The 25489-nt window shown below is 46.3% G+C and overlaps 1 long non-coding RNA gene across 1 annotated transcript in view; it reads right to left on the bottom strand.

The window, feature by feature from the left end:
• LOC138274389 (uncharacterized) overlaps positions 1-25113 on the bottom strand; it is a 168688-nt gene extending 143575 nt beyond the window's left edge. The window contains exons 1-2 of the long non-coding RNA XR_011200377.1: positions 25052-25113; positions 24284-24361 (exon numbers count right to left, since the gene is read on the bottom strand). This is a non-coding gene — a long non-coding RNA (uncharacterized lncRNA). The remainder of the gene's footprint in view (positions 1-24283; positions 24362-25051) is intronic.
• Between the last annotated feature and the right edge of the window lie 376 nt (positions 25114-25489).

Raw genomic sequence — 25489 nt, 5'->3', positions numbered from 1 at the left:
TTTGTCCTTAGGGGAACTTTAGTGCACTTTGCACTCACTTTTCAGGGTCTTGGGGAGGGTTATTTTTCTAACTCTCACTATTTTCTAATAGTCCCAGCGACCCTCTACAAGGTCACATAGGTTTGGGGTCCATTCGTGGTGTGCATTCCACTTTTGGAGTATATGGTTTGTGTTGCCCCTATCCCTATGTTGCCCCATTGCATCCTATTGTAACTATACATTGTTTGCACTGTTTTCTAAGACTATACCGCATATTTTTGCTATTGTGTATATATATCTTGTGTATATTTCCTATCCTCTCACTGAGGGTACACTCTAAGATACTTTGGCATATTGTCATAAAAATAAAGTACCTTTATTTTTAGTATAACTGTGTATTGTGTTTTCTTATGATATTGTGCATATGACACTAAGTGGTACTGTAGTAGCTTCACACGTCTCCTAGTTCAGCCTAAGCTGCTCTGCTAAGCTACCATTATCTATCAGCCTAAGCTGCTAGACACCCTATACACTAATAAGGGATAACTGGGCCTGGTGCAAGGTGCAAGTACCCCTTGGTACTCACTACAAGCCAGTCCAGCCTCCTACATATGCCAAAAGTATCTCAGTGAGTACCCTCAGTATGAGGATAGCAAATATACACAAGATATATGTACACAATACCAAAAGAACGAGTTACTTACCTTCGGTAACGACTTTTCTGGTGGATACATTAGCTACCTGTGGATTCCTCACCTAATGAATACTCCCATGGCGCCAGCATTCGACGGAAATCTTCTTCCTAGTCTCTGCACGTCGACGAGGACGTCACTCTAGCCCACGCGACGCCGTCTGACGTCATACAGGCAATAAGAGCTCCTCGACGACGTGCCGACGTCAGTACCAACATTTTTTACGTGCATGAGAACAACAACCCAATGCAATGAAAGAGCAAGGCAACATCCCATAACATTGTAAAATACACAACATTGCAATAAAATGGCTGTAAATGTAATAAAACTCTTTTTTTTTTTTTTTTTTAAACCAACAAATATATGCAAATCATGTATATACACAAAGATATATACATATATATATACATATAAATATATACAAGTATCCATATATACAACATCTATTGCAACCTTGACGACCAAGAGGAGCGCACTCAAGGATTACTTGGTAAGACCAGAAAGGCAACGGGGAGGCGGGTGGGACCGTGAGGAATCCACAGGTAGCTAATGTATCCACCAGAAAAGTCGTTACCGAAGGTAAGTAACTCGTTCTTCTGATGGATACAACTACCTGTGGATTCCTCAGCTAATGAATAGAGTCCCAAAGCAGTACCACTCCCGGTGGAGGGTGCCGAAATGGTGAAACCAAGAAATCCTGCAGCACTGACCGTGCAAAATGGCCGTCCCTTCTGACCTCAGAGTCCAAACAGTAATGGTTCGCAAAAGTGTGAAGGGACGACCAAGTTGCGGCCTTGCAGATGTCGACCACAGGAACACCTCTGGCCAAGGCCGTAGTGGCCGACTTAGCTCTGGTGGAATGAGCTCTAATGCCATCAGGAGGATCCTTCTTTGCCAAAGAGTAACAGATTTTAATGCAAAGAACAACCCACCTGGAGAGTGTTCTCTTGTGGACTGCCTTTCCTCTCCTCTTGCCCACGTATCCGATGAACAGCTGATCCTCCAGCCTGAAGTCCTTCGTTCTATCAATGTAGAAGCTTAACGTCCTCTTTGGGTCCAATCGATGTAGTCTCTCTTCCTCCTTTGAAGGATGAGGCGGAGGATAGAACGTGGACAAAGTAATTGTCTGGGCCAAATGGAAGGGTGAAACAACCTTCGGGAGGAAAGCAGCCTTGGTCCTCAACAGCACCTTATCCCCATAAAAAGTTGTATAAGGGGGTTTTACCGATAAGGCTTGCAACTCACTCACTCTCCTTGCAGATGTTATAGCCACCAGGAAGACTGTTTTAATAACCAAATACCTTAAGGGGCAAGAATGCATAGGCTCAAAAGGGGACCCCATAAGGAAAGTGAGGACCAAGGACAAATCCCATTGAGGCATAACAAATGGTTTTGGAGGATATTTATTTAGAAGACCTTTCAAGAATCTGAGAACAATAGGGGATTTAAATAACGATGGTTGATCTGGAAGACAAATGAAGGCTGACAGGGCAGACAAATAACCTTTAATGGTAGCCACTGCACAACCTTTCTGCGCTAGAGATAGAGCAAAAGACAAAACATCTGACAGATGAGCATGTAAGGGATCAATCTGTCTCTCTCCACACAGATAACAAATTTAGACCACCTATTAGCGTAGATAGATTTAGTGGAGTGTCGCCTGGCCGCTAATATAACATCCACTACATCAGGCGGGAGAGAGAAGGAACTCAGGTTGCCCCGTTCAATCTCCAGGCATGTAGGTGTAGACTCTGGAGGTTGGGGTGTAAAACCAGCCCCTGCGACTGCGAGAGGAGGTCTGCCCTGAGAGGGAGACGGAGCGGAGGGCACAGCGAGAGTTGGAGAAGGTCGGAGTACCACACCCTCCTTGGCCAATCCGGAGCTATTAAGATGACTTGGGCCCGGTCTTGGCGAATCTTCCTCAACACTCGAGGAATCAAGGGTATGGGGGGAAACGCGTAAAGCAACTGGTCGCACCATGTTATCAGAAACGCGTCCCCCAATGCTCCCTGCACCGGATACTGGAGGCTGCAGAATAACCGACAATGCGCGTTCTCCCGAGTGGCAAACAGATCTATCCGAGGAAACCCCCACATCTGGAAGATTAAACGGACTTGATCTGGATGGAGACGCCACTCGTGGTCGGCCGAGAATTGGCGACTGAGACTGTCCGCACGTACATTCAAGACCCCGGCCAGATGATTTGCTACCAAGCAAATGTGATGGTCCTTTGCCCAGGACCATAGTCGAAGAGCTTCTCTGCAGAGAAGGTACGACCCTACTCCTCCCTGTTTGTTTATGTACCACATCGTGGTAGTATTGTCCGTCAGGACCTGTACCGACTGACCACGAAGGGAAGGGAGGAAGGCCTTGAGAGCCAGACGTACAGCCCGTAACTCTAACAGATTGATATGAAACCTCTGTTCCTCTGGAGACCAAAGTCCTTTGATCTCCAGATCCCCCAGATGAGCTCCCCACCCTAGAGTGGAAGCATCCGTTATGACCGTGGCCACTGGTGGCGACTGCACGAACGGCTTTCCTTGCGAAAGATTGTTGCACGCAATCCACCACTTCAAGTCCACAGCAGCATCTTTGGAGATCTTGACCGCACCTTCTAGATCTCCCTTGTGTTGAGACCACTGCCTTCGGAGGCACCACTGAAGAGCCCTCATGTGCCAGCGAGCATGCGTGACCAACAGTATGCAGGAGGCAAACAGACCGAGCAGACGAAGGACCTTGAGGACTGGAACTACCGCTCCATTTCGAAACATTGGAACCAATTCCTGAATATCTTGAACCCGCTGAGGCGGAGGAAAGGCTCGATTCAATGTTGTATCCAGTACTGCCCCTATGAACAGGAGGCGCTGAGAGGGCTCCAGGTGAGATTTGGGCACGTTCACCGAAAAGCCCAGGTCGAACAACAACTGGGTTGTTGACTGCAGATGAGACGACACAAGCTCCGGGGACTTGGCTTTGATCAACCAGTCGTCCAAGTAAGGGAATACTGCTATCCCCTTCCTTCTGAGCTCTGCCGCAACCACTGACATCATCTTCGTGAAGACTCGAAGTGCTGAAGTAAGACCAAACGGGAGGACCGCAAACTGATAGTGCTGCGACCCTACCACAAACCGGAGATACTTCCTGTGCGACTTGAGTATCAGGATATGAAAATAAGCATCCTGCAAGTCGACAGACACCATCCAATCTTCTTTGTTCAACGCCAAAAGTACCTGTGCTAGGGTCAGCATCTTGAACTTTTCCTGATTGAGGAACCAATTCAAGATCCTCAGATCCAGGATCGGTCTCAACCGACCATCTTTCTTGGGAATCAGGAAGTACCTTGAGTAACAACCTTGACCCCTTTCCTGCTCTGGAACCAACTCCACCGCGCCCTTTGAAAGGAGGACTTGAACCTCCTGTTCTAGCAACAGGAGGTGTTCTTCTGAACAATAAGATGGGCTGGGCGGGAGGGGGGGCGGAAACTCCCGAAAGGGAAGGGTGTAGCCTTTCTCCACAATACTGATAACCCAAGTGTCCGTTGTAATAGTCTCCCACTTGTGGAGAAAATGCCATAATCTTCCCCCTACAGGAGAGGAGTGAGTGGGAAATGGTGGAAGCCTAAGGCTGCTTTCCCTGCGGCACCCCTCCAGAGGACGAGGAAGAGGCCGAGTGCTGTTGAGAGGCTCCTCTGGTGCAGGCCCTACCTCTCCCTCTAAATGATCTATAGGGGTGAGAAGAGGCGGCTTGCTGGAACCTCCCCGAAAGGAAAGGAGGAAGAGCCACGCCCAAATCCACGAAACCTCCTGAAATACTTGGAAGAGGCAGAGGAAGAAGGAGCTTGCAGCCCTAACGATTTGGCTGTGGCCCTGCTCTCTTTAAATCGCTCCAAGGCCGAATCTGCCTTTGCTCCAAACAGTTTGTCCCCATCAAACGGGAGGTCTAATAGGGTCGACTGTACATCCGCAGAAAACCCTGAATTACGGAGCCAGGCCTGTCTCCTTGCCACCACAGCCGTGCCCATCGCCCTAGCCACCGAGTCGGTCGTGTCCAGTCCAGACTGGATAATCTGGGTTGCGGCAGCCTGGGCGTCTGAGACAACATCCAAGAGTCCCTGGGGAAGCTCCGTAAAAGAAGATGAAATATCATCCATAAGAGCATGGACATATCTCCCCAGAATGCAAGTTGCGTTGGTGGCCTTCAACGCCAAACTGCAAGAAGAAAATATTTTCTTGGATTGAGCATCCAGTTTTTTGGAGTCCCTGTCTCCTGGCACCGTCGGGAAGGATTGATTTTGAAGAACAGGAGGCTTGTACCACCAAGCTCTCCGGCGTAGGGTGTCTTGAAAGAAAGCCAGGGTCAGATGGTGCAGTCCGATATCTCATGGTCACAGCCCTATGAACTGCAGAGGAAGATACAGGCTTCTTCCACACCTCCAACACCGGATCAAGCAAAGCCTCATTAAACGGCAAGAGAGGCTCCGCTGCAGCAGAGGCCGGATGCAGCACCTCCGTCAATAAATTCTGCTTCGCCTCTGCCACCGGCAAAGGCAGGTCCAGAAAATTAGCCGCCTTCCTCACCACCGCGTGAAAGGTAGCAGCCTCCTCCGTATACTCCCCTGGAGATGAAAGGTCCCACTCCGGGGAAGTATCCAGCCCACTGGCCGTATCCAGACCATGCAGTCCATCACCCGAGTCCTCAACCTCTCCTTCCTCCAGGACTCGCTGGTACTCCTGCTCTTCCAACAGACGGAGAGCACACCTCCTTGAATGTAGTCTCTGCTCAATGCGCGGAGTCGACATGGCCTCTGCCGAAGTCGAAGATCGGCGCCGATCTCCAGAAGCATCCGACACCGCATCCGGCGCCGCAGACAGCTTCGGCGCCGATGAAGGAACAGGACAAAGGGATCTTGGAGCCGATGGACCCACAGGAGTCACAGGACGAAATCCTGACGTCGACGGGATGGAAACATCCGGAGCCAATCCCTCTGAAGCCCACCGGAGCGGCCACCGGCGCCGACATCGGCGCCGAGCCCACATTCCCAAAAAGGAGAAAGGGCATAAAGGGTGCCGGCCGAAGAGGCGCAGGATCACCCAATGAAAAGGCCAAAGGCCCCGAAGGACCAGCCGGAGCACCTCCTGGAGCCATCTGCTGAAAGATGGTATACATCGCATTCAGAAATGCGGTACTATCGGCTCCAGGGGCTGGAAAAGCCGGATACTGGGGTGCCTGGATCGAAGGCGACCCCGACGCCGGCCTCGACGTCCGCGACGCCGGAGACATCACAAGAGGCTGCATCACCGCAACCACAGACGCTTGTCCAGGCGAAGTCGGTGACGCCGGAGAGGGCAACGGCGTCGATGGATGCAGCGTGACCATGGGACTGACCTCCCAAGTCCTCCGACGTCGAGCCAAAGGCGACCTCGAACGAGTCTCCTTGCTTGAATGACGCAGTGAATCTCTACGGCGCCGGGAGTCTCGATGACGCCGATGAGACCTTGGCGAGGAAGACTTCTTGTGATGTTTTTCCTTTCTCTTCGACTTCGCCAGGAATAATTTAGCCTCACGTTCCTTGAGGGCCTTCGGATTCATGTGCTGACATGAATCGCAAGTCACAACGTCGTGATCGGAGCTCAAGCACCAGAGACAGTCGGAGTGAGGATCCGTAACGGACATCTTGCCCCCACACTCTCGACAGGGCTTGAAACCCGACTTTCTCTGAGACATTGTTACCGCAGAGAAGAACTACGCAGCAGAAAACACACTGTAACCACTAAAGTAACAGTAGCTCCCTCAAAGATAACCGTTTCGAATGCACGGAAAAAAGGGAACTGACGTCGGCACGTCGTCGAGGACCTCTTATTGCCTGTATGACGTCAGACGGCGTCGCGTGGGCTAGAGTGACGTCCTCGTCGACGTGCAGAGACTAGGAAGAAGATTTCCATTGAATGCTGGCGCCATGGGAGTATTCATTAGGTGAGGAATCCACAGGTAGTTGTATCCATCAGAAATATGCAGTAATAGCAAAAGGAAGTAATGCAAGCAATGTACAATCACAATAGATTGCAATAGGAGCACATAGGTATAGGGGCAACACAAACCATATACTCCAAAAGTGGAATGCGAACCACGAATGGACCCCAAACCTATGTGAGCTTGTAGAGGGTCGCTGGGACTGTAAGAAAACAGTGAGGGTTAGAAAAATAGCCCACCCTAAGACCCTGAAAAGTAGGTGTAAAGTGCACCTATAGTCCCCAGAGAGCACAGAAGTCGTGATAGGGGAATTCTGCAAGGAAGACCAACACCAGCAATGCAACAAAGGTGGATTTCCGGACAAGAGTACCTGTGGAACAAGGGGACCAAGTCCAAGAGTCACGACAAAGTCGAGATTGGGCAGATGCCCAGGAAATGCCAGCTGAGGATGCAAAGAAGCTGCCTCCGGATGGTAGAAGCTGTGGATTCTGCAAGAACGAAGAGGACTAGGGACTTCCCCTTTGGAGGATGGATGCCCCACGTCGTGAAGAAGCTTGCAGAGGTATTCCCATGCAGAAAGACCACAAACAAGCCTTGCTAGCTGCAAGGGTCGCGGTTAGGGTTTTTGGATGCTGCTGTGGCCCAGGAGGGACCAGGATGTCGCCAATTGCGTGAGGAGACAGAGGGGGTGCCCAGCAAGATAGGGAGCCCTCACAGAAGCAGGCAGCACCCACAGAAGTGCCAAAACAGGCACTACGAAGAGGAGTGAACCGGAGCTCACCCGAAGTCACAAAAGGAGATCCCACAACGCTGGAGGACAACTCAGGAGGTTGTGCACTGCAGGTTAGAGTATCGGGGACCCAGGCTTGGCTGTGCACAAAGGAAATCCTGGAAGAGTGCACAGGAGCCGGAGCAGCTGAAAATCACGTGGTACCCAGCAATGCAGTCTAGCGCGGGGAGGCAAGGACTTACCTCCACCAAACTTGGACTGAAGAGTCAATGGACTGTGGGAGTCACTTGGACAGAGTTGCTGAGTTCCAGGGACCACGCTCGTCGTGCTGAGAGAGGACCCAGAGGACCGGTGATGTAGTTCTTTTGGTGCCTGCGGTTGCAGGGGGAGGATTCCGTCATCCCATGGGAGATTTCTTCAGAGCTCCTAGTGCAGAGAGGAGGCAGACTACCCCCACAGCATGCACCACCAGGAAAACAGTCAAGAAGGCGGCAGGATCAGCGATACAAGGTTGCAGTAGTCGTCTTTGCTACTTTGTTGCGGTTTTGCAGGCGTCCTGAGCAGTCAGCGGTCGATTCCTTGGCAGAAGGTGAAGAGAGAGATGCAGAGGAACTCTGATGAGCTCTTGCATTTGTTATCTAAAGAATTCCCCAAAGCAGAGACCCTAAATAGCCAGAAAAGGAGGTTTGGCTACCTAGGAAGGAGGATAGGCTAGCAACACAGGTAAGAGCCTATCAGAAGGGGTCTCTGACGTCACCTGCTGGCACTGGCCACTCAGAGCAGTCCAGTGTGCCAGCAGCACCTCTGTTTCCAAGATGGCAGAGGTTCGGAGCACACTGGAGGAGCTCTGGGCACCTCCCCTGGGAGGTGCAGGTCAGGGGAGTGGTCACTCCCCTTTCCTTTGTCCAGTTTCACGCCAGAGCAGGGCTGGGGGATCCCTGAACCGGTGTAGACTGGCTTATGCAGAGATGAGCACCATCTGTGCCCATCAAAGCATTTCCAGAGGCTGGGGGAGGCTACTCCTCCCCAGCCCTGACACCTTTTTCCAAAGGGAGAGGGTGTAACACCCTCTTTCTGAGGAAGTCCTTTGTTCTGCCTTCCTGGGCCAAGCCTGGCTGGACCCCAGGAGGGCAGAAACCTGTCTGAGGGGTTGGCAGCAGCAGCAACTGCAGTGAAACCCCGGGAAAGGCAGTTTGGCTGTACCCGGCTCTGTGCTAGAGACTTGGAGGATCATGGAATTGTCTTCCCAATGCCAGACATGTTACATGGCCATGTTCGGAGTTACCATTGTGACACTATACACAGGTAGTGACCTATGTATAGGGCACGTGTGTAATGGTGTCCCCGCACTCTCAAAGTTCGGGGAATTTGCCCTGAACGATGCGGGGGCACCTTGCTAGTGCCAGGGTGTCCACACACTAAGTAACTTAGCACCCAACCTTTACCAGGTAAAGGTTAGACATATAGGTGACTTATAAGTTACTTAAGTGCAGTGGTAAATGGCTGTGAAATAACGTGGACATTATTTCACTCAGGCTGCAGTGGCAGGCCTGTGTAAGAATTGTCAGAGCTCCCTATGGGTGGCAAAAGAAATGCTCCAGCCCATAGGGATCTCCTGGAACCCCAATACCCTAGATACCTCAGTACCATATACTAGGGAATTATAAGGGTGTTCCAGTATGCCAATGTGAATTGGTAAAATTGGTCACTAGCCTGTTAGTGACAATTTGGAAAGCAAAGAGAGAGCATAACCACTGAGGTTCTGGTTAGCAGAGCCTCAGTGAGACAGTTAGTCATCACACAGGGAACACATACAGGGCACACTTATGAGCACTGGGGCCCTGGCTGGCAGGGTCCCAGTGACACATACAACTAAAACAACATATATACAGTGAAATATGGGGGTAACATGCCAGGCAAGATGGTACTTTCCTACAACAAACAAAATACATTTCTGGATATGTGTCCGGCATTGAAGTCGCTTAATGCTCTGTATGGTCTCTTTCATTCATGTTTGTTAAGGTGACTTACAATAATAAGACCACAACATATGAAGATCAGTATTATTTCAGCGATTTATTGAGTCTTGTAGAGGTGAAACAATGGGCACATCCCAAATATCAGAGACTTGACTATTGTATTTGTTTTTTTCTTCTATTTTTGCTCTTATTTAATGGATATGCCAATTATTGGTTCATGTATTCTTAAGTGTGTTCAATTATCTAAGGGATTTGAATGTTTCCTATGTTCCTCTCTTTTTAGATCTTCATGCATTGACGTGCCCGTCTTTTGTGGTAGCAACCTGTGTGGCCGGGTCTCTCTTCCCTTCCGTATCTGCATTCGTGGAGTGAAGGTTGTGCTGTCTTCCCTTTGTGGTTTCACAACCCTCACGTTGCTTTTGTCTTACAGGTATGTTTTTATTACACGTTGTGTGTTTTTTCTGTAGTTTTCATGTTTCCTACTCTATTATGTTCTGTTTGTTTTCCTTTACTTTATCTCCTCAGCTTTTACTATTTTTTCCTCCTTTTCTTTTCTTACTTCTATTTTCTCAGATTCATAGTTCTATTTTTCTGTACACCAAATGTTTTCTTTCAGTTCAATTTCTCCGTACAAATATGTGGTTTATATGCATTAATTTCATGGTCATATTACATATTCTCTGTATTAATTGACAATTAGATTTCTTTCATGGAATGTTAAAGGTTTGGGATCGTCAATAAAGCATCAAAGAGTTTTAACACATATTTTAAAATTGAAAGCTGACATTGCTCTGTTGCAAGAGACTCATATAACAGGTGATGAGATAGCCAATCTTAAAAGAAAATGGGTAGGTCATGTTTTTGCATCTCCGGGTACGGGGAAAAGAAATGGGGTTACTATACTGTGTCATAAAGCTTTGAACATTTCCTATTTTTCTCAAGATTCTGATGAGCAGGGTAGATGGGTTATAGTTTCAATGAATAATAATAAAGTACCTTTAACTATATTTAATGTTTATGCTCCAACCCAACCTGATAAATCCTTTCGGAATGAAATATTAGCTAAGTTAATTGCTCTTCCAGATGAATATTTGATTTTTGGAGGAGATTTTAATATGGTTATGGATCCCTTTCTTGATCGCAAATCTAGATTTGTTCCATCCACCATATTTTCACAGTTTACCTCCATGATTAAACAAAGAGCATTAACGCATGTTTGGAGATTGTGTAATCCCACATTACAGGAATTTTCCTTTTTTTACCCAGTACATTCTTCCCAATCGAGGATTGATTATTTGTTGTCTCACAACATCTTGTACAACATGTTTTGAGTTCGGAAATTGGTTCCATATTAATCTCGGATCATGCTCCCATGAGTATGGACCTTGATCTTTTCGCACATAATCAGTCAAGTAATAGATGGAGATTTAATATTCATTACTTCTTGATACTAATTTTACTCAGCTTTTTGATAAGTTTGTCACACAGTTCTTTGTAGAAAATAATACCCCTCAGATATCTGTTCAAATTATTAGGGATACATTCAAAGCATCCTCCAGGGATTTTATTATATCTTATGTTGCCAACCCAAGGAAAATGGCTAATAAAAAATTAATTTGTTTAATGGATTGTATCAAACAATTAGAAAACCTGTACTACTCTTCCAATTCTACAAGTTGTCTTAATGACTTACTTCAAGCTAAATTTACTTTCAATAAAAACTTGACTGATATTGCTAATTCTTATCTTCTTGAGTCCAGTGCTAAGTATTACGGGGGCCAAAGAAAATCAGGAAAACTTCTAGCAAATTATCTTAAAACCAAAAAGATAGAACAAAGATGGAATCTATGTATAATGCCTCCAACCTTTTATTACATAAGAACGAAGAAATGTTGGATGAATTTGTTCATTTCTTCACACAATTGTAAAATCCTGATTCTGTTCCCGCACAGGATCTTATTGGTCAATACTTGTCTACCATTAATCCACCTGTACTTTCTTCTTTTTATTTTTCTGATCTTGATAATGATATTTCTATTAATGACATTCTCAGCGCACTAAATCTTATTGAAAAAGATAAAGCCCGAGGACAGGATGGCTTTACTATTCAATTCTATTTACGTTTTTCTAAATTATTAGTTCCAAGATTATTTAAGCTTTTTACCCATTTTGTTGAAGCAAAATCCTCTGGAGGGTCTTTACAAGAAGCCTTAATAGTTCTTATACCAAATCCAACAAAGATTTAAAGTTTTGTAAGAATTATAGACCTATATCTCTAGTAAATTTGGATTATAAAATGTTTGCTAAAATTATTGCTATGCGTTTGGAATTGATTCTACCTAAGTTAATTGGTAAAGAGCTGTCTGGCTTTATTAAAGGACGCTTAATATCGGACAACACGCACCTATTTTTTATTTTTTTAAGTAGGTCTGTGACGTATAAGGATTCTTTATCTGCAATAGCTCTAGATGCTGAAAAAACTGTTGATTGTGTTAATTTTTTTAACATTTTTTAACGCTTTCATGGTTTGGCTTTGGAGCTAAATTCATAAATGTAATCTTGTTATTGTATTCTTCTCCTAAAGCCGCTATTTTTCTAAATGCTCTTATTTCTCTGTCGTTCTCACTTCATAGAGGAATTTGTCAGGGATGTCCGTTGTCACCGCTTTTGTTTGTTCTTGCCTTGGAACCTTGTTTATTGAAACTTAGAGCTGATCCAAATTTGCATGGTTTCCAATATAAGCAAAGACAGACAACATTTTCGGCTTATGCAGATGACATCTTACTTTTTATATCAAATCCAAAATATTCATTTCCTTCTTTTCTATCCGAAGTACGGAATTTTGCTTCTATTTCAGGGTATAAGTTAAATAAAGACAAGTGTGAAATACTTCCAATAAATAAATTCTGCTTTCCTGAAGATTTTAAATCCTCAAATTTTCATTGGAATAATGATAAAATTGTATATCTAGGTCTGTGGTTTAAACCCTCTTTCAAAGATACAATTTCTTGTAATGTTTTGCAATTATTTTCTGTTCTTGATTCTCTTATTTCTAAATGGAACCCTTTATTTTTATCCTGGTGGGGGTAGATTAGATTCTTTCAAAATGATGTTACTCCCTGTAATCCTCTTTTATTTATCAAACATTCCAATTAATATCCCATGTTTTTATTTTAAGAAGCTGAACTCTATTCTAATTAAATTTTTATGGAGTAATAAGAAACCCATAATGTCCCTCCAAAAGTTAATGAGACCTAAATGCAGCGGAGGGGTTAACGTTACGAATCTCTGCTCTTATCATATGGCTTTTTCTCGTAAGCAAGCTTCTTGTTTATTGAAGGATGACGATTCTGCTTTTTTACCCTTATGGGTTGAAGTTGAAATGTTTTTCGTTGTTCCCTTTACATTTCTGGAGGTATTGACTCTGTCAAATAAACAAACATCTATCTCCCTCCCGATTTTTGAACAACTCCTGTAGAATTTTGCAGCCTGTTTTTGCTTCATACAACGACGATAAGGAGCAGTTTCTAAATTCGTCAATTTGGTACAATAGCCTCATTGAGTTGAATAATAGATTAATCTATTGGAAATCGTGGCATTTGAAGGGGTTAAGATAGGTGCATCAATTATTTGAAAATGATTCCCCTCTTTCTTTTCTATAGGCATTTTTTTTTCGTTTCCATCCTCTTTTCATAAAAAATATGACGCTCTAATACTCGTTATAAATAGTTTATATCAATATTTTCCAGTTCAGGAAGCACCCTCGGCCGGTCCCCTTCCAATTAAGAATTTGTTATTACAATCTGAATCAGCTTCTTGTCTTTATCAAACTATTACGGCTCTTCCTGAAGAGAGACCTAAATCAGAAATAGAAATGCAGTGGGAGAAGGATTTGGATATTTCACTTTCACCTTCTTTATGGAATAAAGTGTGGATTAAAATGCGGAAATCCTCTAGAGCAGCTAATGCAATTCAAACTTTATTTTTTATATATAATAGGTTATTAATTACACCTTCTTCTTTACATAAAATTAATTCTAATCTTTCGTCCCCATGATGGTCCTGTAATAAGCCGGTCTCCGGACTTAAACACATGCTTTTTGTATGTCCATATGTAGGAGGCTGGCCTGGCTTATAGTGGGTACCTAGTGGTACTTACACCTTGTGCCAGGTCCAGTTATCCCTTATTAGTAGATTAGTAGTGTTTTAGCAGCTTAGGCTGATAGAGGTAGCTATAGCAGAGCAGCTTAGGCTGAACTAGGAGACATGCAAAGCTCCTACTATACCACTTATATCATATAGCACTATATCATAAGAAACACAATACTAAGAGTTACTAAAAATAAAGGTACTTTATTTAAGTGACAATTATGGCTAAAGTATCTCAGATGATATACTCCCTTAGGAGGTAAGTAATATACACAAAATATACACACAAACCAAAATCAGGTAAGTAAAACACTTAGAAAAGTAGTGCAAACACTATAGAACACAATAGAATGCAATAGTAGACAATAGGCCTAGGGGCAACACAAACCATATACTCCAAAAGTGGAATGCGAACCCTGAATGGACCCCAGGCCTAGTGTAGTGTGTAGAGAGTCGCTGGGAGTGTAGGAAAACACTAAGGGTGTCCAAGATACCCCACCCCAAGAACCTGAAAAGTAAGAGTAAAGTTACCCTACTACCCAGAAAGACAGTAAAGTCGAGAGAGGAGATTCTGCAAAGACAACAACTGACTGCAAAGCACAGAAGACGGATTCCTGGACCTGAGGACCTGTAAAGGAAGGGGACCAAGTCTAAGAGTCACACAAGTGTCCAGGGGGGGGCAGGAGCCCACTAAACCCCAGATGAAGGTGCAAATGGGCTGCCTCTGGGTGGAAGAAGCTGAAGATTCTGCAACAACAGAAGGTGCCAGGAACTTCTCCTTTGGTTAGAAGATGTTCCACAGCATGCTAGAGGATGCAGAGTTGTTTCCACGCAGAAAGACTGCAAACAAGCCTTGCTAGCTGCAAGAGTCATGGATAAAGATATTGGCTGCTGCCCGGGCCCAGGAAGGACCAGGAGGTCGCCCCTTGGAGGATCAGACAGAGGGGGCGCTCAGCAATACAGAGAGACCATGCAGAAGCAGGCAGCACCAACAGAAGTACTTGAAAAGGCTTTCAAGAAATCTGAGCACGCTGGTCATTTCAGCACAACAAAAGAGGGTCCCACGAAGCTGGTGGTCTCAGCGAGTTGAGCAATGCAGGACGGAGTGCTGGAGACCTGGGCTATGCTGTGCATGAAGGATTCCTTCCAAAAGTGCACAGAAGCTCTAGCAGCTGCAGATCACGCAGTACAGAGGATTACTGTCTGGCGTCGAGAGGCAAGGACTTACCTCCACCAAATTTGTACAGAAGGACCTCTGGGCTGTCCGGGTCACTTGGATCTAGCTCCTTTGTTCCAGGGACCACGCTCATGAAGATGAGAGGGGACCCAGAAGACCGGTGATGCAGAAGTTTGGTGCCTGCCTTAGCAGGGGGAAGATTCCGTCGACCCACTGGAGATTTCTTCTTGGCTTCCAGTGCAGGGTGAAGGCAGACAGCCCTCAGAGCATGCACCACCAGGAAACAGTCGAGAAAGCTGGCAGGATTAGGCGCTACACTGTTGCTGGTAGTCGTCTTGCTACTTTTTTGCGGTTTTGCCGGCGTCCTGGAGCAGTCAGCGGTTGATCCTCGGCAGAAGTGGAAGAGGGAGATGCATAGGAACTCTGGTGAGCTCTTGCATTCGTTATCTGAAGAGAAACCCACAGGAGAGACCCTAAATAGCCCACAGAGGAGGACTGGCCACCTAACCAGGTAAGCACCTATCGGAGGGGTCTCTGACGGCACCTGTTGGCACGGGCCACTCAGAGGCCTCCATTGTGCCCTCATACCTCTGCATTCAAGATGGCAGAGGTGTGGGACACACTGGAGGAGCTCTGGGCATCACCCCAGGGGTGGTGATGGACAGGGGAGTGGAACTCCCCTTTCCTTTGTCCAGTTTCACGCCAGAGCAGGGGGATCCCTGAATCAGTTTAGACTGGCTTATGCAAGGAGGGTACCATCCTGAGAGGCTGGAAAAGGCTACTCCTCCCCAGCCCTTAACACCTATTTCCAGAGAGAAAGGGTGTAACACCCTCTCTCAGAGGAAATCCTTTGTTCTGCCTTCCTGGGACTGGGCTGCCAAGACCCCAGGAGGGCAGAAACCTGTCTGTGGGTTGGCAGCAGCGGTAGCTGCAGAGAAAACCCCAGAGAGCTAGTTTGGCAGTACCCAGGGTCCATGCTGGAGCCCCGGGGATGCATGGGATTGGCACCCCAATACCAGATTTGGCATAGGGGGACAATTCCATGATCTTAGACATGTTACATGGCCTTATTCGGAGTTACCATTGTGAAGCTACATTTAGGTATTGACCTATATGTAGTGCACGTGTGTAATGGTGTCCCCGCACTCACAAAGTCCGGGGAAATTGCCCTGAACAATGTGGGGGCACCTTGGCTAGTGCCAGGGTGCCCTTACACTTAGTACCTTTGCACCTAACCTTCACCAATTGAGGGTTAGACATATAGGTGGCTTATAAGTTACTTAAGTGCAGTGTAAAATGGCTGTGAAATAACGTGGACGTTATTTCACTCAGGCTGCAGTGGCAGTCCTATGTAAGAATTGTCTGAGCTCCCTATCAGTGGCAAAAGAATTACTGCAGCCCATAGGGATCTCCTGGAACCCCAATACCAATATCATGGGTACCTAGGCACCATATACTAGGGCATTATAAGGGTGTTCCAGTGTGCCAATCAGAATTGGTGAAAATAATCACTAGCCTGCAGTGACAATTTTAAAAGCAGAGAGAGCATAAACACTGAGGTTCTGGTTAGCAGAGCCTCAGTGATACATGTAGGCACCACAAAAGGAACACATTTAGGCCACAAACTATGAGCATTGGGGTCCTGGCTAGCAGGATCCCAGTGAGACATATCAAACACACTGACAACATAGGGTTTCCACTATGAGCACTGGGGCCTTGGCTAGCAGTATCCCAGTGAGACAGTAAAACACCCTGACATATACTCACAAACCGGCCAAAAGTGGGGGTAACATGGCTGGAAAGAGGCTACCTTCCTACGCAATATACATTTCAATTTTGGGTTAAAGTATGGAGTCAAATTAATACTATTTTTAAGACTCAAATTCCCTTGAGCTTTGCAAATATATTTCTAGGTAGCCTTGCCGCTGATTGGTTTAGTTTTCCAAAAAAGTCTATTGTAATATTGGATTAATTTTTGGCTGTTGCCTTTCAACAAATTACGAAAATTTTGAAGGATTCGTCTCAATTATCCTTTCAGGCTTGGTGGTATGGTGTATGTTATATTCATAGGCTGGATAGAGCTTATGTCTCCCCTGTATCCATTGCTATTAAAAGAGAAATGTTATGGTTACCTATTACAAATTATCTAAACTCTTTGGCTTACTCTTCGTGCAATCATTTTCCTAGAAATGAGGAGGTCTCTAAACCACCATGAACTGTGTTTCTCTCCCTATCTTAGTGTACTTACTTATATTTAACTCTCTCTTATAATATTTCTAATATATGCATATATACTTATGTTTTAAAGTATTAATATATTTAAAGTGTTCTTCTAATACACGTTTCTCATGAAATTGAACTTCTATTGTATCATTTCATTCCTGTTATCAAATGTGTTTATATTTTTTGTATGTTGTATGATTTTTCAATAAACCTTCTCTTTAAACTTAAAAAGACCCGCTTTATACAATTTTTGTTGCTGGGGAGAACGCCCCTCTCACCCTCCTGGGGTGATTTCGGCTTCTAAGCTGTTCCCGCTCACTGTGGGCAGTTTCAAACATGATTGCCACCACAACTCTTGAATCTCACTGGGCCGCAGACTGGTGGACAACTTAACCCCTTCCCCGCCACGGACGTAATGGTTACGTCCATGGCAGCGCCCGTGTGGCGCCATGGACGTAACCATTACGTCCGCAATGCTGCCCTCGGGAGAAGCGCTAGCGCTCCTCCTGAGGGCCGCCCCCCCACCCCCCTAGGTCAGGGCTGACCGGGGAATCCCTTCCCCTTCAACCCCCGACCCCCCCCCCACCCCCCCTGTGACGTCAGCGCGCGAGCGCGCGCTGACAATCACACAACCTCCCCCATCGCGCTGGAAGCAGAGCTTCCAGCGCGATCAAAAGAGAAATGCTCAGCATTTCTCTTTCGATCACGTGGGGGAGGCCCGGAGGGGCTTCAAAGGGAAGGAAATGTATAGACACCAGGGATTTTTTTTTTTTTAGATGAAATTGACAGAAGGGAGCGACCCCTTGGGCAAGGGTCGCTCCCAGGGGGTCATTTTTTTTTAAGGCCTTTTCTGCCTAATAATAGGCCGATCTGCCCCCAGGGGGGGCAGAAACCTCTAGACACCAGGGATACTTTTTTTTTATTTTTTTTATTTGTTTTCTTTTGTGTTTTAGGTGTGGGATGCGACCCCTTAGGCAAGGGTCGCTCCCATAGGGGGGAAATTATATTTAGGCCATTTCTGCCCCCTTTGGGGGCAGATTGGCTTATTTTTATGAGGCCAATCTGCCCCCAAGGGGGCAGAAACCACTAGACACCAGGGAGTTTTTTTTGTTTGTTTTTCACGTAAGGGGAGCGACCCCTTAGGCAAGGGTCGTTCCCATGGGGGGCAAATTTATTTTAGGCCATTTCTGCCCCCCATGGGGGCAGATCAGCCTATTTTTATTAGGCCGATCTGCCCCCACGGGGGGCAGAAACCACTAGGCACCAGGGATTTTTGTTGTTGTTGTGTTTTACAGATGGGGAGCGTCCCCTTAGGCAAGGGTTGCTCCCCTGGAGGGGCAAATTGTATTTAGGCCATTTCTGCCCGCTTTGGGGGCAGATCGGCCGATTTTAGGTCAATCTGCCCCCAAGGGGGGCAGAAACCACTAGGCACCAGGGATCTTTTTTTTGCGCCGTCACGCAAGGGGAGCGACCTTGTAGGCAAGGGTCGCTCCCCGGGGGGGGGGTGAGGGGGCAAATTTATTTTAGGCCATTTCTGCCCCCCCTGGGGGCAGATCGGCCTATTAGTATTAGGCCGATCTGCCCACAGGGGGGGCAGAAACCTCTAGGCGCCTGGGCAAATAGTTTTCTTGTGTTTTTTTTTTGTTTGTTTGTTTTTTTAGAGATGGGGAGCGACGCATTAGGCAAGGGTCGCTCCCCTGGGGGGCAAATTGTATTTAGACCATTTCTGCCCCCCTTGGGGGCAGATTGGCCGATTGTAGGTCAATCTGCCCCCAATGGGGGCAGAAACCACTAGGCACCAGGGATCTTTTTTTTGCGCCGTCACGCAAGGGGAGCAACCTTGCAGGCAAGGGTCGCTCCCCGGGAGGGGTGGGGGGGCAAATTTATTTTAGGCCATTTCTGCCCCCCTGGGGGCAGATCGGCCTATTGGTATTAGGCCGATCTGCCCCCGGGGGGGGCAGAAACCTTTAGGCGCCAGGGCAAATTTTTTTTTTGTGTGGGTTTTGTTTTTGTTTGTTTGTTTTTTTAGAGATGGGGAGCGACGCATTAGGCAAGGGTCGCTCCCCTGGGGGGCAAATTGTATTTAGACCATTTCTGCCCCCTTTGGGGGCAGATTGGCCGATTGTAGGTCAATCTGCCCCCAATGGGGGCAGAAACCACTAGGCACCAGGGATCTTTTTTTTGCGCCGTCACGCAAGGGGAGCGACCTTGCAGGCAAGGGTCGCTCCCCGGGGGGGGTGGGGGGGCAAATTTATTTTAGGCCATTTCTGCCCCCCTGGGGGCAGATCGGCCTATTGGTATTAGGCCGATCTGCCCCCGGGGGGGCAGAAACCTTTAGGCACCAGGGCAAATTTTTTTTTGTGTGGGTTTTGTTTTTGTTTGTTTGTTTTTTTAGAGATGGGGAGCGACGCATTAGGCAAGGGTCGCTCCCCTGGGGGGCAAATTGTATTTAGACCATTTCTGCCCCCCTTGGAGGCAGATTGGCCGATTGTAGGTCAATCTGCCCCCAAGGGGGCAGAAACCACTAGGCACCAGGGATCTTTTTTTTGCGCCGTCACGCAAGGGGAGCGACCTTGCAGGCAAGGGTCGCTCCCCGGGGGCGTTGGGGGGGCAAATTTATTTTAGGCCATTTCTGCCCCCCCTGGGGGCAGATCGGCCTATTGGTATTAGGCCGATCTGCCCCCGGGGGGGGCAGAAACCTCTAGGCGCCAGGGCAAATTGTTTTTTTTGTGGTTTTTTTTTGTTTGTTTGTTTGTTTTTGTAGAGATGGGGAGCGACCCATTAGGCAAGGGTTGCTCCCCTGGGGGGCAAATTGTATTTAGACCATTTCTGCCCCCCTTGGGGGCAGATTGGCCGATTGTAGGTCAATCTGCCCCCAAGGGGGGCAGAAACCACTAGGCACCGGGGATTTTTTTTTTGGCACCAATGTCACGCAAGGGGGGGCGACCCCATAGGCAAGGGTCGCTCCCGGGGGGGCAGGGGGGTTGGGGGGTGGGGGACAAATTTATTTTAGGCCATTTCTGCCCCCCCTGGGCCCGGCTGAGCTAGAGGCCAAAATCCACAGGTAGGCACTGTTTTCTATGAAAAAATGTGATGTGTCCACGTTGTGTTTTGGGCCATTTCCTGTCGCGGGCGCTAGGCCTACCCACACCAGTGAGGTATCATTTTTATCGGGAGACTTGGGGGAACGCTAGGTGGAAGGAAATTTGTGGCTCCTCTCAGATTCCAGAACTTTCTGTCACTGAAATGTGAGGAAAACATGTTTTTTTAGCCAAAATTTGAGGTTTGCAAAGGATTCTGGGTAACAGAACCTGGTCAGAGCCACACAATTCACCCCATCTTGGATTCCCCTGGGTTTCTAGTTTTCAAAAATGCGCTGGTTTGCTAGGTTTCCCCAGGTGCCGGCTGAGCTAGAGGCCAAAATCCACAGGTAGGCCCTGTTTTCTATGAATAAATGTGATGTGTCCAGGTTGTGTTTTGGGCCATTTCCTGTCGCGGGCGCTAGGCCTACCCACACAAGTGAGGTATAATTTTTATCGGGAGACTTGGGGGAACGCTGGGTGGAAGGAAATTTGTAGCTCCTCTCAGATTCCAGAACTTTCTGCCACAGAAATGTGAGGAACATGTGTTTTTTTAGCCAAATTTTGAGGTTTGCAAAGGATTCTGGGTAACAGAACCTGGTCCGAGCCCCGCAAGTCACCCCTCCTTGGATTCCCCTAGGTCTCTAGTTTTCAGAAATGCACAGGTTTGGTAGCTTTCCCTAGGTGCCGTCTGAGCTAGAGGCCAAAATCTACAGGTAGGCACTTCGCAAAAAACACCTCTGTTTTTTTCCAAAATTTAGGATGTGTCCACGTTGCGCTTTGGGGTGTTTCCTGTCGCCGGCGCTAGGCCTACCCACGCAAGTGAGGTATCATTTTTATCGGGAGAGTTGGGGGAACGCTGGGTGGAAGGAAATTTGTAGCTCCTCTCAGATTCCAGAACTTTCTGCCACAGAAATGTGAGGAACATCTGTTTTTTTAGCCAAATTTTGAGGTTTGCAAAGGATTCTGGGTAACAGAACCTGGTCCGAGCCCCGCAAGTCACCCCTCCTTGGATTCCCCTAGGTCTCTAGTTTTCAGAAATGCACAGGTTTGGTAGCTTTCCCTAGGTGCCGGCTGAGCTAGAGGCCAAAATCTACAGGTAGGCACTTCGCAAAAAACACCTCTGTTTTTTTCCAAAATTTAGGATGTGTCCACGTTGCGCTTTGGGGTGTTTCCTGTCGCCGGCGCTAGGCCTACCCACGCAAGTGAGGTATCATTTTTATCGGGAGACTTGGGGGAACGCTGGGTGGAAGGAAATTTGTAGCTCCTCTCAGATTCCAGAACTTTCTGCCACAGAAATGTGAGGAACATGTGTTTTTTTAGCCAAATTTTGAGGTTTGCAAAGGATTCTGGGTAACAGAACCTGGTCCGAGCCCCGCAAGTCACCCCTCCTTGGATTCCCCTAGGTCTCTAGTTTTCAGAAATGCACAGGTTTGGTAGCTTTCCCTAGGTGCCGGCTGAGCTAGAGGCCAAAATCTACAGGTAGGCACTTCGCAAAAAACACCTCTGTTTTTTTCCAAAATTTAGGATGTGTCCACGTTGCGCTTTGGGGTGTTTCCTGTCGCCGGCGCTAGGCCTACCCACGCAAGTGAGGTATCATTTTTATCAGGAGACTTGGGGGAACGCTGGGTGGAAGGAAATTTGTAGCTCCTCTCAGATTCCAGAACTTTCTGCCACAGAAATGTGAGGAACATGTGTTTTTTTAGCCAAATTTTGAGGTTTGCAAAGGATTCTGGGTAACAGAACCTGGTCCGAGCCCCGCAAGTCACCCCTCCTTGGATTCCCCTAGGTCTCTAGTTTTCAGAAATGCACAGGTTTGGTAGCTTTCCCTAGGTGCCGGCTGAGCTAGAGGCCAAAATCTACAGGTAGGCACTTCGCAAAAAACACCTCTGTTTTTTTCCAAAATTTAGGATGTGTCCACGTTGCGCTTTGGGGTGTTTCCTGTCGCCGGCACTAGGCCTACCCACACAAGTGAGGTATCATTTTTATCGGGAGACTTGGGGCAACGCTGGGTGGAAGGAAATTTGTGGCTCCTCTCAGATTCCAGAACTTTCAGACACAGAAATGTGAGGAACATGTGTTTTTTTAGCCAAATTTTGAGGTTTGCAAAGGATTCTGGGTAACAGAACCTGGTCCGAGCCCCGCAAGTCACCCCTCCTTGGATTCCCCTAGGTCTCTAGTTTTCAGAAATGCACAGGTGTGGTAGGTTTCCCTAGGTGCCGGCTGAGCTAGAGGCCAAAATCTACAGGTAGGCACTTCGCAAAAAACACCTCTGTTTTTTTCCAAAATTTAGGATGTGTCCACGTTGCGCTTTGGGGTGTTTCCTGTCGCCGGCGCTAGGCCTACCCACGCAAGTGAGGTATCATTTTTATCGGGAGACTTGGGGGAACATAGATTAGCAAAACAAGTGCTATTGCCCCTTGTCTTTCTCTACATTTTTTCCTTCCAAATATAGGAGAGTGTGTAAAAAAGACATCTATTTGAGAAATTCCCTATAATTCACATGCTTGTATGGTCACCCCGGAATTCAGAGATGTGCAAATAACCACTGCTCCTCAGCACCTTATCTTGTGCCCTTTTTGGAAATGCAAAGGTTTTCTTGATAGCAATTTTTTACTCTTTATATTTCAGCAAATGAATTGCTGTAAACCCGGTATAGAATGAAAACGCACGTCAGGGTGCAGCTCATTTATTGGCTCTGGGTTCCTTGGGTTCTTGATGAACCTACAAGCCCTATATATCCCCGCAACCAGAGGAGTCCAGCAGAAATAACGGTATATTGCTTTCGATAATCTGACATTGCAGGGAAAAGTTACAGAGTAAAACGTAGAGAAACATTTATGTTTTTTTCACCTCAATTTCAATATTTTTCTTTTTCAGTTGTTATTTTCTGTAGGAAACCCTTGTAGGATCTACACAAATGACCCCTTGCTGAATTCAGAATTTTGTCTACTTTTCAGAAATGGTTAGGTTCCTGGGATCCAGCATTGGTTTCATGCCCATTCCTGTCACTGACTGGAAGGAGGCTGAAAGCACAAAAAATTGCAAAAATGGGGTATGCCCCAGTAAAATGCCAAAATTGTGTTGAAAAATTGGGTTTTCTGATTCAAGTCTGCCTGTTCCTGAAAGCTAGGAAGCTGCTGAGTTTAGCACTGCAAACCCTTTGTTGATGCCATTTTCAGGGGGAAATCCACAAGCCTTCTTCTGCAGCCACTTTTTCCAATTTTTTTGAAAAAAACGAAATTTTCACTGTATTTTGGCCAATTTCTTGGCCTCCTTCAAGGGAACCCACAAAGTCTGGGTACCTCTAGAATCCCTAGGATGTTGGAAAAAAAGGACGCAAATTTGGCTTGGTTAGCTTATGTGGACAAAAAGTTATGAGGGCCTAAGCGCGAACTGCCCCAAATAGGCAAAAAAAGGCCTGGCACAGGAGGGGGAAAAGGCCTGGCAGCGAAGTGGTTAAAAGAAAGTCGTACTCAGCGGGATGGCTAGTATTTTATTCCAGCACAGGTGAAACCAGAGCACATTATTGGAAGATAAAAACACACAACATGGTAAAATTTCTCGCTTAGAGAAGAGAAGCAAGCCTTTAAAGTAGCACGTGCAAGAAATTGTGCTTTTCACCAAAACACTCTCTAATAATGATCAGTCGAATTCAGAAAGCTTCATGCACCTAATATTCCCTAGAGAGCAGTGGTCGCAAGAAAACAGCCATACAAACCTAAGCTGCTGAAGGAGAATGGGAGCGCATACTGTCACTATAGTGCCGAGTGGCATACAGCAGTCAAAACTGCCTCAGCGCTGACCCTGTCCCAGCCTCTACACAGTGTTGAGATATTAGTCTGTGTACAAAGGCTGTACTGTCCAATAGGTGGGCTCATGTGCAGTTGCATAACAGTGTAGATGAAGCCTCACCTGAAAGTAAGACTGACCCTCAAACCAGGGACTGAATAAATCTACATTATAGCGAAGAAGCAGATTGTGCAGGGGCAACATGTCGTCATTCACTCTAGGGGAGCCAGTGGGCATAAGCAAAATGTGAATGATACTTTAACAGATCAATGGATGAGGAGGGGTGGCTGAAAGACCATCTTTGTATATTATTATAGTTTAAAAACAAACAAAAAAAACAAATGACCTGGCGAGACAGCTAAAGCTCAAGGGCAGACCTTAAAGAGGAGATTTATAGGTTAAGAAATACACGGAGGGGGCACCACTAATCTCAACAGGAGACCACATAGAATAACATAAAAAACCCTGACGATATAGGACACTAAAGAAGACATGGTGGGTGTACACAGTACCTGAAACAGCCGCTCCAGTCTCCCGCAGCTGGGCTATGATCACCAGGCACAAGACGAAAAGTTTAACATGTGCCATCCCTGAAGAAAGCAGAAGAATTAGAGGAGCAAATTGCAAGTTTAACATAAACGGGCTTAGGAGCTGTGGCCTGCTTTCAAAAAATGATGTGACACTTGTTAAATATATCTATCAATCTCAAGATTAAGAATAACTGGAAGCAGATTAAAAAGCGTTGAGAATGATTTAATTGAAAGTCAGATATACATTTATACCGCAGGAGAGACAAAATGTCACTGTATAGTTCTCCATAGTCATCAAATACTCGCAGTATCACCGTGTATTTCACCAAGTACAACTAAAATAACTAGACACCACGATATCACCAAATACTTAATTTATCATTAACAGCCAGTATTACAAATCGCCTATTTAAAACGCCCTCCCCAAATCACCAAACACCACTGCTGGTAATTAGGAGTAGCTTACATTATTTTGACTCCTGGATTTTATTAGCACCATCAATATGCCCAACAATGCTGATTTTTTCAACAAATACCATGAACGTCAACCAAGCACCCCAAATATCCTCAAATACCCTAATAGTATTAAAAGCCCGGAATACCATCAAAGGGCCTCGATGTTACAGAACAGAACAAATACACGGAAAGGACTACTCTAGATGCATCTTCTCATTATTATTCAATCGTAAAGAAATACCAGCTAATTATTATTTCCAGTTTGCGACCACACATGATTTCTTTAGTCCTTACCTGCCATCGTGTGCTTTCTGAGAAGAATTCGGGCACACACTGCATTTTATAATATAGAGTTTGTTTGTGTATAATAGCAACACCCATTTTAATCATACGTCTTTTAAAGGAAACTCCCAGTTTCTTTCACCTCGAGGCCTTCCTGAGGAGCCCTTTTCCAATTGTGAAACTTACACAGAATTAATATATAAAATTAAGGCACGCCAGTGTTCATCTGTGTCTGGGAGTCTAATGCGAGGCAATCGCGTGTCTTTTGGAAACTGAAAATGTGCTTGTGTCATTGTTACATGCACAATGATGGCTCGTGAGGAGTCTTCTGGACGAGGACTGAAAACCCAGAAGCAGAACATAATGCGAGAGATGCGACCCAACGACTTAAATTGCCTACTGTAGGAGGCTGGCTTGGCTTATAGTGGGTACCTTGTGGCACTTACACCT

This window comes from Pleurodeles waltl, unplaced genomic scaffold (genome assembly GCF_031143425.1).
Source record: "Pleurodeles waltl isolate 20211129_DDA unplaced genomic scaffold, aPleWal1.hap1.20221129 scaffold_172, whole genome shotgun sequence".
Taxonomy (NCBI): Eukaryota; Metazoa; Chordata; class Amphibia; order Caudata; family Salamandridae; genus Pleurodeles; species Pleurodeles waltl.
This window is presented reverse-complemented; position numbering and strand designations above follow the sequence as displayed.